Consider the following 15,527-nt stretch of genomic DNA (forward strand, 5'->3'; position numbering starts at 1 on the left):
ATCCACTGGTGAGACTCTAGCAGGTGGTGAATCTGTAAGAGTAGGTGAGTAACGCCCGACAGAAGAACCTGATGAAGACCAAGAGGGTGATCTTCTTGAGCGCGACCTGGATCTCCGTTGAGAGCGAGATCTGCTGCGGGACGCTATAGCCGAGCGCCTAGGCCTCGCAGGCGGCTGTCGAGGAGCTGAACGAGCCCGTTCTGCCCCGGCTGTCGGCGATGGCGTTTTTGGCGGGGAGGCAGTGGGTGAATACATTCGCGAATATTGCGAATCTGGGGAGGCCGCTGGTCTGTTGAGGCTCTCCAGCCATCTCGGAGATAGGTTGATGGGCGAGACATGCCCAGGAGATGCTCTTGACCGAGAAGAGTCGCTCGGTATGGAGACCACTGGAGACAGAGCCTTGTCTGGCGAGGGGCGATGTTCTGCTCCCTGTTGGACAGGTAAAACCTGCGTCGACGTCGATGGCTGTTTCGACGTCGAAGGACGCCCAGTCGGTTGGTCCTGCCTCGACGTTGAGTGCCTCGACGTTGAGTGCCTTGACGTCGAACGGCGTTCCTTGGACCTCGACCTGCTCGCCGTCGTGTGCCTCGACGTGGAGCGATGGGAGGTTGACGGCGGATGTTTCTCGTGCCGTCGTGGAGATCCTGACGTCGGGGGGCGCACAGCCTTTGGCGGCGACCGGGCATGCCGGCGATGGCTCGACGCCGATCGGCGGGCTGCCGTCGACGGAGACCTGCCCCTGCTCTGATGTTCCCTCGACGCCGTTCCCTTCGACGTCGGGTGTGTCGCCGTCAACGGCGATCTATGCCGGTGGGACGGTGGTAGCGACGACGACGGTGAACAAACAGGTATTTTCCTACCTGTCGACGTCGACCGGGCCATTCTCTCCTGAGAATGGCCTTCTGGATGCCTGGGGAGTGAGGAGGACGATGTTCTTTTCCTCTCCTGAAGCCCATGAAGTCGGATCTTCTCTCTGTCTTTCAGAGTCCTCCTAGACATGTTCTTACAGTACTTACAAGTGTCAGGGCAGTGACTCTGAGGCAGGCACACTATGCACAGAGAGTGGGGATCTGACTGGGCCTTCTTCTTCCCACAAGCAGGGCATTTGACAAAAAGAGAAGGCATTTTTCTGTCAGAAAAAACCTTCCTAGCTCAGACAAAGATGTTAATTGTCGAGTGAAAAGTGAAAACATGCTTTTTTAAAGAATTTTTCTGAGGAAAACTCAGAAAAACTGAGAGCTCAATGCTCCAGGATCCTCTCAGAAGAAGCCGGAAAAAAAAACTGACCTAACTGTGAACCAACTGTCACCTTTCCTTCACCCCTGAGGCATGGTGGGATACTGGAGGTGCTCAGGGTCTTAAAGGCACAGTGCCAAAGTTTTTATGGTTCTCCTGTGTTAACCTACATGCAGCCTATTGGCTAAGAATGCTTCATTGTTTTTCAATGCAGTTTTCTCTATTTTTTCACTAGAGTTTGCTACTGCTTACTTCCCCAAGCCTAGTTTTAGGAGCTTGGGTACTTATTTAGGCTCTATTGTAGTATTTAATAAAAAAAAAAAAAAAAAACTTCATAGAAATAAAGCATTTTAGCCTGTTTTTAACATGATAGCCTACATGACTGTTTGTTACACATGTATAATGTGTATATATTTTATATATGCTCCGGGGTCCCCGCACAAGAGCGGGAATATTCAATGTTTATGACTTTGATGAGGATTCCCCTGGAAGAGAACATAAGAAAACACAATACACAGATATACTAAAAATAAAGGTACTTTATTTTTATGACAATATGCCAAAAGTATCTCAGTGAGTACCCTCAGTATGAGGATGCCAAATATACACAAGATATATGTACACAATACCAAAAATATGCAGTAATAGCAAAAGGAAGTAATGCAAGCAGTGTAAAGTTACAGTAGATTGCAATAGGAGCACATAGGTATAAGGGCAACACAAACTATATACTCCAAAAGTGGAATGCGAACCACGAACGGACCCCAAACCTATGTGAACTTGTAGAGGGTCGCTGGGACTGTAAGAAAACAGTGAGGGTTAGAAAAATAGCCCACCCCAAGACCCTGTAAGGTAGGTGTAAAGTGCACCTACAACCCCCAGAGAGCACTAAAGTCGTGATAGGCGGATTCTGCAAGGAAGACCAACACCAGCAATGCAACAACATTGGATTTCCTGACCTGAGTACCTGTAAGACAAGGGGACCAAGTCCAAGAGTCGCAACAGTGTCGAGAGTGGGCAGATGCCCAGGAAATGCCAGCTGAGGGTGCAAGGAAGCTGCCACCGGATGGAAGAATCTTTGTGTTCTGCAAGAACGAAGAGGACTAGGAACTTCCCCTTTGGAGGATGGATGTCCCACATCGTGAAGAAGCTTGCAGAGGTGTTCCCGCGCAGAAAGATCGCAAACAAGCCTTGCTAGCTTCAAGGGTCGCGGTTAGGGTTTTTGGATGCTGTTGTGGCCCAGGAGGGACCAGGATGTCGCCACTGGGATGAGGAGACAGAGGGGGCACCCAGCAAGTCAGGGAGCCCTCACAGAAGCAGGCAGCACCCGCAGAAGTACCGGAACAGGGACTTAGAAGAGGAGTGAACCGGAGTCCACCCGAAGTCAGAAAAGGGTGTCCCACGATGCCGGAGGACAACTCAGAAGATTGTGCACTGCAGGTTAGAGTGTCGGGGACCCAGGCTTGGCTGTGCACGAAGGAAATCCTGGAAGAGTGCACAGGAGCCGGAGCAGCTGCAAATCACGCGGTACCCAGCAATGCACTAGCGTGGGGAGGCAAGGACTTACCTCCACCAAATTTGGACTGAAGAGTCACTGGACTGTGGGAGTCACTTGGACAGAGTTGCTGAGTTCCAGGGACCACGCTCATCGTGCTGAGAGGGGACTGTGATGCAGTCTTTTGTTGCCTGCGGTTGCAGGGGGAAGATTCCGTCGACCCACAGGAGATTTCTTCAGAGCTCCTGGTGCAAGAAGGAGGCAGGCTACCCCAGAGCATGCACCACCAGGAAACAGGCGAGAAAACCGGCAGGATGAAGCGATACAAGGTTGCAGTAGTCGTCTTTGCTACTTTGTTGCGGTTTTGCAGGCGTCCTGAGCAGTCAGCGGTTGATCCTTTGGCAGAAGGTGAAGAGGGAGATGCAGAGGAACTCTGGTGAGCTCTTGCATTCGGTATCTGAAGAATTACCAAAGCAGAGACCCTAAATAGCCAGAAAAGGAGGTTTGGCTACCTAGGAAGGAGGATAGGCTAGTAGCACAGGTAAGTGCCTGTCAGAAGGAGTCTCTGACGTCACCTGCTGGCCCTGGCCACTCAGAGCAGTCCAGTGTGCCAGCACACCTCTGAATCCAAGATGGCAGAGGTCTGGGGCACGCTGGAGGAGCTCTGGGCACCTCCCCTGGGAGGTGCAGGTCAGGGGAGTGGTCACTCCCCTTTCCTTTGTCCAGTTTCCCGCCAGAGCAGGGCTGGGGGATCCCTAAACCGGTGTAGACTGGCTTATGCAGAGATGGGCACCATCTGTGCCCATCAAAGCATTTCCAGAGGCTGGGGGAGGCTACTCCTCCCAGCCCTGACACCTTTTTCCAAAAGGAGAGGGTGAAACACCCTCTCTCTGAGGAAGTCCTTTGTTCTGCCTTCCTGGGCCAGGCCTGGCTGGACCCGAGGAGGGCAGAAACCTGTCTGAGGGGTTGGCAGCAGCAGCAGCTGCAGTGAACCCCCGGGAAAGGCAGTTTGGCAGTACCCGGGTCTGTGCTAGAGACTCGGGGATCATGGAATTGTCTCCGCAATGCCAGAATGGCATTGGGGAGACAATTCCATGATCTTAGACATGTTACATGGCCATGTTCCGAGTTACCATTGTTACGCTATACATAGGTAGTGACCTATGTATAGTGCACGCGTGAAATGGTGTCCCCGCACTCACAAAGTCCGGGGAATTTGCCCTGAACTATGTGGGGGCACCTGGGCTAGTGCCAGGGTGCCCACACACTAAGTAACTTTGCACCCAACCTTCACCAGGTGAAGGTTAGAGATATAGGTGACTTATAAGTTACTTAAGTGCAGTGGTAAATGGCTGTGAAATAACGTGGATGTTATTTCACTCAGGCTGCAGTGGCAGGCCTGTGTAAGAATTGTCAGAGCTCCCTATGGGTGGCAAAATAAATGCTGCAGCCCATAGGGATCTCCTGGAACCCCAATACCCTGGGTACCTCAGTACCATATACTAGGGAATTATAAGGGTGTACCAGTATGCCAATGTGAATTGGTGAAATTGGTCACTAGCCTGTTAGTGACAATTTGGAAAGCAGAGAGAGCATAACCACTGAGGTTCTGGTTAGCAGAGCCTCAGTGAGACAGTTAGTCATCACTCAGGGAACACATACAGGGCACACTTATGAGCACTGGGGCCCTGGCTGGCAGGGTCCCAGTGACACATACACTAAAACAACATATATACAGTGAAAATATGGGGGTAACATGCCAGGCAAGATGGTACTTTCCTACAGATCCGAATACTGTGGATCCTGAAAATGGCAGATTCATTATTCTTTGCTGCGCATCCGGCTTCAATGAAGTGAGCTGCAGCCACGAATGCCTTCTCAGCGTCACACCATGGCAGTAAGAATGTGCTGAAAGCAAAGACACGTCCGCTGCCGCGCTTATGATCTGATTGGAGACCATAGCACCTTCCTTGGCTATTTCTAAGAAGTCCTCTCTGTGATCCCTCGGGAGATGCTCTGCGAACTGCAATATGGAATCCCACAATGATCTATCGTACCTGCCCAAAAGGGCTGTGGCGCTTGCAGTTTTCATAGATGACGCAGCCGAACCACAGACTTTACGGCCTGTTGAGTCCAACCTTTTACTCTCCTTATCCGGGGGAGAGGTGGAAGATGGAGAGGTTGTGTGAGATTTGCGAGCCGCCAAAATAACTACTGAGTCCGGTGGTGGGTAAGAGCACAAAAAGACCGGATCTTGCTCAGGAGGGCGATACTTTTTCTGCAGTCTAGACGGTGCAGGTCTTGTCGTAGCCGGTGTTAGGAAAACCTCCATAGCGGGCTCTAAGAGGCCAAGCACTAGAGGTTGTAATGGTCTGGCAGCTGTACGCTGTTGCAGAGTCTCAAAGATGACCGACGTAGATGGCGTAGGGGCAACCATCGGTATATTTAGTTTTGACGCGCCACGGACCAGCACTTCATGGAAGGTGTTAATGTCATCCACCGGCGAGGACCGAGGTCGAGGAGAGTCCGATAAGGTAGGGGAGTAGTCTCCGGTGGAAGACCAAGACTCCCTCTCATTCTCCCTTGAACTTGATCTGTGCCTAAATCTGCGGTGCGACCTTGATCGGGATGAGTGATGGCCATGACGTGAACGGTGGCACGATGTAGAGCGCGGTCTAGTTGGGACATTAGCCGGTACTTGAGGCACTGGAAGCGGTGCTGGTTGTGGAAACTCCTGACCAGTTGGTTGAGGTGACGTTGCCGGTGGCTCTGGAGGAGGAGAAGCATGCGGAGAAGCACGAGAAGAAGGTGATGAAGGAAGCAGCACCACTGAAGTAGATCGCTCTGATGACAAATAAATTCTCCGTCTCTTGTGTCTCCTCGACGTCGATGATCTTCTCGACGTCGATGGACTCCTCAATGTCGACTACCCTCTCCGTCTTGACGTCGACGCTGTGCGGGGTGTCGATCCATGACGTCTACGTTGACCTCTCGACGTCGACTCGGATGACGCCGATCTGCTTCTCGACGTCATGCGTCTTGGGGTCTTCGATGTCGTACGGTGCCTTGACGTCGAACGGCGACTCCTATACAATGGCGTTTTTGCCCTGAAGAACGCCTATCCGACCTTCCACGACCACTGGATGCTGAGGTATGAGCCCTGGTGGAAGAATGACCTTCTCCTCGCTCAGAAGTCCCACTGGTTCCTTGGCATCTTCTCTCTTCTCCCCTTGAAGGCAAATCTTCTCTCTGTCACGTAATGTGCGCCTGGAGAATGTCTTGCAGATGTTGCAGGAGGCAGGAATATGTGAGGAAGGCAGACAAATGATACAGACCTCATGAGGATCTGTTTTGGCCTTTTTTCTGTCACATTTTGGGCATTTGTCAAACAAGGAAGGCATTTTTTGAGTAAGAAAGCCTTAAATTCCTGTCAAAAAACTTCAAAATCCAGTAGAGAAAGATAAAAGATGTCGAATGAAGGCTTTTTTCGCAGAGTTTCTCTGTGTTTTTGAAGGAAAAAACCCCAAAAAGGTCGAGCTCAGTGCTCCAGGGTCCTGTCAGCAGGTGCCGGAAAAAAGAACTGAGGTAACTGCCTCTCTCTAAGCATGATGGGATACTGGAGGACTGGCTGTTCTTAAAGGCACAGTATCCTTTTTCTTCATTACTAATGGCAGCCTATGGGCCCTCCTGCTCTGCACTCCTTCATAGGGGTTTTCTATGATATAAAAGAGGTTTATGAAGGAATTTATCAAAAAAATTGCATTCATTTGTCAATCATTTTAATGCTTTTACTTCAAGGACAATCTGAATGAAGAAGCTTGAACACTGTAGCCCTTCCTATAGGCTGCATGGGAACATTCTTAAGTGACTTGACAGGCCTTTCTGAAGTAAGGCGAACATGGACACTTAAGAAGTTATATTGGAAAAAGTGCTCCAGGGTCCCCACAGGAATATTCTACGCTTATGACTATACATGGAAATCCCCTACGAGAGAAGCCACCTTGTTCTTGGTCTTTCTGCGTAGCTGTGTTTCTATGAATGACCAACTTAAGTATTTTAGTCGGAGATCCCACACCTGACTCAGCTTTTTGATTTACTTTGTCAGCATGCATCTTAGGTTTGCTGTTATCCAAACTGACACACAGCTGCTGAACAGTTGTCTGACTCTTAGAAGCAGGGTCATAGGCTCTTTCAGCCAGCTTTTAAGTCTTGGTGCCTGACTTCACTGAATGATCCCCAGTATCCTTTTCCTTACCCGAGGCAGTGGTCTTAAACCATATCCTCTAAAATGGCTACACCCAATCTTTTTTCTCTATCTTTAGGTTTAAATCTTTTTATTGATTTTACCAGAATTTGTAGTACAGTATGGATTAGTTACTTACCTGTAAATCCTAGTTCTCTTCCAGGGGTATCCTCATCAAAGTCATAAACATTGAATATTCCCGCCCTTGTGCGGGGACCCCGGAGCATATATATATAAAATACATACATATTATCATGTGTAAAACAGCAATGCAGGCTATAATCATAAATAGGCAAAAATGCTTTATTTCTATGCAAGTTTTTTTTTTTTTTTTTTTTTTTATATTATAAAATCACAAATAGATCATAAATATCTACCTAAGCCCCAAAAACTGGACTTAGGGAAGTAAACAGCAGTAAATATCAGAGAAAAATAGAAAAAACCACATTGAAAAACAATGAAGCATTCTTAGCCAATAGGCTGCATGCAGGTTAACACAGGAGAACCATAAAAACTTTGGCACCGTGCCTTTAAGACCCTGAGCACCTCCAGTATCCCACCATGCCTCAGGGGTGAAGGGAAGGTGACAGTTGGTTCACAGTTAGGTCAGTACTTTTTTTACGGTGACAATCTGTGTAACTGATCAGAAAGATAATCTGTCCTGCACTTCTAGGAGACTTAAGTCCAGGGGAGGAGGGTGGGTTGTTTATGACTTTGATGAGGATACCCCTGGAAGAGAACTAGGATTTACAGGTAAGTAACTAATCCTTCTCTTCCAGGGGATCCTCATCAATAGTCATAAACATTGAATAGATTAGCAAGCCCATCCCTAAACTCTGCGGACTGTCCGAAAGAAGTGCAGGAAAGAATACATATTCATGCAAATAGATTTCTAAGAGAGGCCTGCCCCACCTGGGCATCCGCTCTTGCATCCGAGTCTAAACAGTAATGCTTAGTAAAGGTATGCACAGACTTCCATGTAGCAGCCTTACAAATCTCGGAAATTGGTACATTGTTAAGGAGGGCAGCAGTAGCCGCTTTTCCCCTTGTGGAATGCGCTTTTGGCCTAGCCAGTAATTGCTTATTAGCCAGTTGGTAAGTGTTAACAATACAAGACACAATCCATCTTGATATAGTTCGTTTAGACGCTGCCTCTCCTGTTCTTAAATGACCATAATTCAGAAACAAATGGTTAGAATGTCTAATCGGTTTTGTTTTGTCCAAATAGAATTTCAGCACTCTTTTTAAGTCTAAAGAATGCAATGCTTTCTCAGCCGGAGTCTCCGGATTGGGAAAGAAAGTCAGTAAAGATATAGTCTGATTGATATGGAATTCTGACACCACCTTCGGAAGGAAAGATGGGTGAGTTCGCAGAACCACTCTATTATCGTGAAAAACCGTGTACGGTTCTCTGCAAGACAGAGCCTGAATTTCGCTGACCCTCCTCGCTGAAGTAATGGCCACCAAAAAAGCCGTCTTCCACGTAAGGTGCTGTAAAGAGGCCTTGTGGATAGGTTCAAAGGGAGGGCCCATAAGTTTTGACAGGACTACATTCAGTTCCCATGGAGGAGAAGGTCTCCGAATGGGAGGAAAAACCTTTTTCAAGCCTTCTAAAAAATCCTTGACTACAGGTATCGTAAAGAAGGATTCCTGAGAAGGCGACTTACGATACGCTGTAATTGCAGACAAATGAACCTTAATAGAAGATACCTGCAGACCAGACTTCGCCAGATGAAGTAAATAGGATAGTATGACGTCCTCCTGAGCTCGTATGGGATTTATACCTTGTTGAGAGCACCAGATGTAAAATCTCTTCCACTTAAAAGCGTAAGAACGCCGCGTGGAAGGTCGTTTTGACTCTTTCAAGATGCTCATGCACTCCTGTGAGAGCCCTAGGTGCCCATACTGTAGGAATTCAGGAGCCATGCTGTCAAGCTCAGAGAGGGAAGGTTGGGATGTAGGATTCTGCCTTCCATTCTGCTCAGGAGATCCGGTCTGCACGGCAACCTCCTGTGAGGTCTTTCCGATAAGTTGAGTAGGTCCGTGTACCAGAATTGGCGGGGCCATTGTGGCGCTATCAGAATCATTCTGGTTCTGGAGTTGTAAAATTTGTTGATTACTGCCGGTATGAGGGGAATCGGTGGAAAGGCGTAGAGAAATGTCCCTGACCAGTTGATCAACAGGGCATTCCCTTGAGATCCCGGACGGCAGAACCTGGACGCGAAGTCTGGGCATTTCTTGTTTGTTTCGTCTGCAAAGAGATCCAACTGAGGTCGACCCCATTGACCGAAGATGTCCTCGACGACTTCGTCGTGTAGCACCCAGTCGTGCGCGTCTTCCAGATGTCTGCTCAGGAAATCTGCCTCTACGTTTTGCTGACCTGGCAGGTGTACCGCTGTGATAGACATTCCCCTGGCCAGGAGCCAATGCCATATCGTTTGGGATTCTCGAGACAGAGGTAGTGATCTTGTTCCCCCCTGTTTGTTCAGGTAATACATTGTGGTTGTATTGTCTGTCTGAATTAGGATAGATTTCCCCTGAACCAATGGAGAGAAAGATTTGAGAGCCAGATGGACTGCTCTGAGTTCCAGTAGATTTATGTGATAGTTCTTTTCCTTGTCGGACCACAGACCCTGAGCTTGGAAGGAACCCAGATGAGCACCCCAACCCTGAAGAGACGCATCCGTTACCAGAGTGTCGACTGGAATTGTCTGGTGAAACGGAGAACCTATCGACAGGTGAGGTCTGTGCATCCACCATTGTAGTGATTGAAAAGCCACTGCTGGTAGTCGAACTCTGTCCTCCCAGTGACCAGTCTTTTGGCTCCAATTGTTCTCTAATGCCTCCTGAAGGGGCCTCATGCGTAGCCTGGCATTCGGGACAATGAAGATGCATGAAGCCATGGAGCCCAGAAGCGATGTCACCTGACGAGCTGTAGGTGCATCGGCTGTTAATAGATGTTGACACTTCCTGTGGATTGATAAAAGTCGTTCCTCCGAAGGATACACTCTTTGGAGCTCTGTGTTTAGTATCGCTCCCAGGTAGTGGAGGTTTTGTGTTGGAATCAAGGTTGACTTGTCGTGGTTGATTTGAAGACCTAGAGACTCGAAAGTTCTTAGAACGATATCTCGATGTTTTCTCGCCTGATCCGGAGATGAGGCCTTCACTAGCCAGTCGTCCAGGTAGGGGTAGACGAATATTTTTTGTCTTCGAAGGTGTGCCGCTACCACTGCTACACATTTTGAAAAGACTCGGGGTGCAGACTTCAGGCCGAATGGAAGGACTCTGAATTGGTAGTGCTGTGACGCTATCTGGAAACGTAAAAATTTCCGATGTTTGGTTGCTATTGGGATGTGAAAATATGCATCCTGTAGGTCGATGGAGCACATCCAGTCTCCCTGATGCAGTTGCGGGACAATCTGGTGAAGGGCTAGCATCCTGAACTTTTGTTTTCTTATGTACTTGTTCAGGAGCCGTAAGTCCAGAATTGGTCTGAAGAGGCCCTGTTGACCTTTTTTCGCCACCAGAAAGTAACGGGAGTACACCCCTTTTCCTTTTTGTGCCGGAGGAACCTTTTCTACAGCTTTCTTTTGTAGGAGTGCGAGAACTTCCTTGCGTAGCAGGCTGAGATGAGAAGGAAAACACCTTGCTGGCGGCAAGTGTGGAGGAGGTTTTTTGAAAAGGAGAGAATAGCCATGTTCGACAATATTGAGCACCCATTTGTCTTTTGTGATTGAGTGCCACTCGCGAAGATGATGCGTAACACTTCCCCCCACCGGAGTGGTGCACAGTGCTGAGGGAAGCAATGCCTCATTGCTTTGATGGTGTCTTTGCTGTAGACTGTTGAGGTCTACTTGACCCTCTGTCTCTTGTGGGTCTACGTGCCTGAAACAGGGGACGTCCCTGTCGTTGTTGTGGCCTTTGTGACCAGTGAGGGGTTTGAACCCTCTGCTGGAATGGTCGTCTGTCATACGGCCTGTACCTCCGCCTGAAGTCTTTTTTACGTTCCAGGCCCACTGCCCTCATCGTGTCGACTTCCGTTTTCATTCGGGCCATCTCTTCATCCGCGTGGGTACCGAACAACGAACTCCCGCTGAATGGGAGGTTCAAAATGCGCTGCTGTGCTTCCTGTTTCAGACCCGTGAGCCGTAGCCAGGAAGACCTCCTAGCGCAGATTCCGTGCGCATACCCATGCGCAGCCAAATCCGCCCCGTCCGCCGCCGCGCTGATGACCTGGTTAGATACTAGGCCCCCTTCCTGCAAGATTTCCTGGAAGTCCTGTCTATCTTCCCTGGGCAACTTTTCTGTAAATCTGTGGAGTGAGTCCCACAGAGAGCGGTCATATCTGCCCAGAAGTGCTGAGGCGCTGGAGACCTTCATAGCAGATGCCGCCGTACCGCACATCTTTCTCCCCAGAGAGTCTAGGTGTCTGCTCTCCTTATCCGGGGGGACTGTGGAAGATGATGCCACAGAGTGTGTTTTTCTGGCTGCGGCTAAGATCACAGAGTCCGGTGGCGGATCCTTCCGCAGGAATAAAGGATCTTGTTCCGGAGCTTTGTATTTCTTTTGAATCCTAGCCGGGGCAGACTTGAGAGTGGCTGGAGACAGAAAAGTGTCCATAGTCGGTTGCAGCAAACCCGGTACTAGTGGCAGCAGTTTTCTCGAGACTGATCTGTGTTGTAGGGTCTCAAAGATAACTGAGGATGAGGTGGCCGGCTCCGGTACCTCAATATTTAGCTTCTGCGCTCCCCTTAGAAGAACCTCATTAAAAGTGGTGATATCATCCACCGGGGAAATCCTAGCAGGTGGAGAATCTGTGAGTGTGGGGGAGTAGCGCCCCACAGACGATCCTGAAGAAGACCAAGAAGGTGATCTTCTGCGTGGTGTTCGTGACCTGGTTCTCCTTCGGGAACGGGACCTGCTCCGAGAGGCTGTAGCAGAGTGTGCAGGTCTTGTGGTCGGCTGACGAGAAGCAGAACGAGCCCGTCCTGCTCTAGCTGTAGGCGATGGCGTTCTCGGTAATGAGGCAGTAGGAGAATACATCCTCGAGTATTGTGAATCCGGGGATGCTGTGATGGGAGAAACATGCCCCGATGCTCTGGAATGGGATGATGCACTCCTTATAGAGACCACCGGTGAGGGAGCTTTGTCCGCTGGCTCTACTGCCTGTGACACAGCTGAAGGTTGTGTCGACGTCGATTGTATCCTCGACGTCGAAGGTTGCGATGACTGGTCTGCTCTCGACGTCGAAGGTCTTGACGTCGGAGGTCTTGCCGTCGAGTGTCTTGACGCCGATCGCCTATCGCGGGACCTGGACCTACTCGCCGTCGTGTGTCTCGACGTTGAGTGGCGAGTGGTCGACGGCGGATGTTCATGCCGTCGAGGTGTTTTTGGTGTCGTGTCCTTCGACGCCAAGGGGTGAGACGTTCTCAACGGCGAACGGGAGCGCCGGAGATGACTCGACGCCGAACGGCGGCCTGCCGTCGACGGAGATGTACCCCTGTGTCCATGCTTCGACGTTTTGTCCCTCGACGTCGGTCTGGTCGCCGTCGACGGCGATGTATGCCGGTGAGACGGTGGTGCCGATGACGTCGATGGAGAACAAACAGGTACAATCCTACCTGTCGACGTCGATCGGGCCATTCCTTCTGCTGTAGGTCTGGGAAGTGAAGAGGATGTTGACTTTTTCCTCTCCTGAAGCCCATGTAGCCTGATCTTCTCTCTGTCTTTGAGAGTCCTCCTTGACATGTTCTTACAATACTTGCAGGTGTCAGGACAGTGACTCTGTGGCAGGCAGACAATACACAGAGAGTGTGGGTCTGACTGGGCTTTCTTCTTCCCACAAGAGGGACATTTTACAAAAAGAGATGGCATTTTTCTGTCAGAAAAAACCTTCCTAGCTCAGACAAAGATGTTACTTGTCGAGTGAAAAGTGAAAAAACGCTTTTTTAAAGAATTTTTCTGAGGAAAACTCAGAAAAACTGAGAGCTCAATGCTCCAGGATCCTCTCAGAAGAAGCCGGAAAAAAGAACTGACCTAACTGTGAACCAACTGTCACCTTCCCTTCACCCCTGAGGCATGGTGGGATACTGGAGGTGCTCAGGGTCTTAAAGGCACGGTGCCAAAGTTTTTATGGTTCTCCTGTGTTAACCTGCATGCAGCCTATTGGCTAAGAATGCTTCATTGTTTTTCAATGTGGTTTTTTCTATTTTTCTCTGATATTTACTGCTGTTTACTTCCCTAAGTCCAGTTTTTGGGGCTTAGGTAGATATTTATGATCTATTTGTGATTTTATAATATAAAAAAACAAAAAAAAAAACAAACTTGCATAGAAATAAAGCATTTTAGCCTATTTATGATTATAGCCTGCATTGCTGTTTTACACATGATAATATGTATGTATTTTATATATATATGCTCCGGGGTCCCCGCACAAGGGCGGGAATATTCAATGTTTATGACTATTGATGAGGATCCCCTGGAAGAGAAAAAACACTTACCAACAACCATGGGCCGGTGAGAAACAATAGAGAAAAGATTTAACTTTAGTTAGAAACAAAGAGATAAAGAAGAAGTATCTATGTCGCTGAGTAGGTGTCGACGTCCGTGTGGCTACTGTGTGTATAGTAATATGTGGCTAACCAGGGTCCTCATCTGTAATATGTAAAGCTAAGCCGGCACCAGTTGTGTGGGTGTCAGACGGAGTACCCGTAAGTAAGCTGGGGCAGGTAAGTTCCACAAATTCTTGTGAGAGGTATGACAAACAGGCCCCCCATGTTTTAACAAATTGGGGCAGTCTTTGTTCAGCTGTGGCCGTCAGTTTCTCCATGCTTAATAGGCCACAGAGTCTGTGGAGCCAATCTAAGTGAGTGGGTATGGTGTCAGTGCCCCACCGTGCTAACAAAACCTGTTTAGCTGCACATAAGGCCAGTGTGATAGCCTGTCCCCCCAATGATTTCAAAGGGTAGTTTATGACATCCGGGAGGCCCAGAAGAATATAACTCGGGAACCTAGGGATCATTTTGTTGTACATCTTGTCAAGGGCGCCCAAAACCTCACACCAGTAGCGGTGAAGCTTTGTGCATCACAAAAGGAAGTGGATCAGTGTCCCCTCTTGTGTGCATCCCTACCAACAGCACGCATCCCCATCTCTCCTCCATCTGGACACTTGCCGGCATGTAGTACCAATAATGCACTACCTTCAGTCCCGCTTAAGGATATCTGACCACTCCCAAGGTGTAAAAGAGCTCTCACACTCCTTCTCCCATTGGCGCGATGCTGAAGACACTGATGAGGGTTGTATATTGTTAATGAAGGCGTAAATGTCAGAAAGGATGTGCTTGTCAGAACTTCTTGTTAGGAGGCATTTCTCAAATAGAAGCAGGGGCGGCTCAAGTGAGGTTTAATGGAAGGCTGAGTGACGCAAGATGGTGCCACCGGGCACGTCCCGTAACACCATAATGCAGTTGAATTTGAGCAAAGGTCAGAAGGTTTAAAGTTTGCCTGCTGCCATGCCAAGTAGTTGGAATCCTGATATGTGGGGGGAAAGTCTGGATTACTCATAATCATGGTGGAGGGGAGCTTCTTACTCATCTGTATTGTGTCCCAGACCCCCATTGTGGCTCTTAAAATAGGGGAGATATAAATTCCTGGTGGCCTATGGGGTTTAGGGAGCCATGGTATCTTCCATATGTGTATGCCCGCAATAGTTTGATTTATGAAGCACCAATGTTTTTCCGTGAGGGGTCTGTTCTACTCCACTAAGTATCGTAGTTGGGCTTCCTGATAATAGTGAGTAAGATGGGAGATCTCCAAACCCCCCATCTCCAGTGGCAGGTAGGTCTGCTTCTTGGCCATACATGCCTTTTTCCATTCCCAAATGTACTCTTCTATCTGGTGTTGTAATTTAATCAAAACTTGGGGAGGAGGGACCAGGGGTAGTGTCTGCATGACATATAAGAATTTGGGCAGCAGGGTCATCTTTACCGCTACAATGCGGCCTAGTCAGGAGAGCGCACAGGCCTTCCAAGTGAGTAGATCAGCACGTGTTCTCTACAGCAAGGCACAATAATTAGAGACTGCAGTCTGAAGTGTAGTGGAATGGAATGGATGCAGAGTCCCAAATATCCCACTCCCCCTGTGGCCCAGATGAACAGAAAGTGTTGTTGTAGGATAACCCGATTTGCCGCTGGAACTGTCAGGTTTAGGATCTGGGACTTTTGTAGATCTACCTTAAAGCCAGAGGCCCTCCCGAAGATCTCCAATTCTTCCATCAGCAGAGGCAAGGACCGGAGGGGATGCGCCAGGATCACAAAGACACCATCTACATGTAGCACTAATTTATGTTCTCGTCCCCCCATGGGGATGCCTGTTATTAGGGGCTTTAGGCCCTCATTACTTATTTTGACCGCACCGCCGGGACCGGCGGTATACCGCCATGGTGGTCCCAGCAGTCATAATCCACCAGGGCAGCAAGCAGCGCTGCCCTGGGGATTTCGACTCTCCTTACCGCCAGCCTGTCCATGGCAGTAGACTCCTCCATGGAAAGGCTGG

Source organism: Pleurodeles waltl, chromosome 7 (assembly GCF_031143425.1).
Source record: "Pleurodeles waltl isolate 20211129_DDA chromosome 7, aPleWal1.hap1.20221129, whole genome shotgun sequence".
In the NCBI taxonomy this organism is placed as follows: domain Eukaryota; kingdom Metazoa; phylum Chordata; class Amphibia; order Caudata; family Salamandridae; genus Pleurodeles; species Pleurodeles waltl.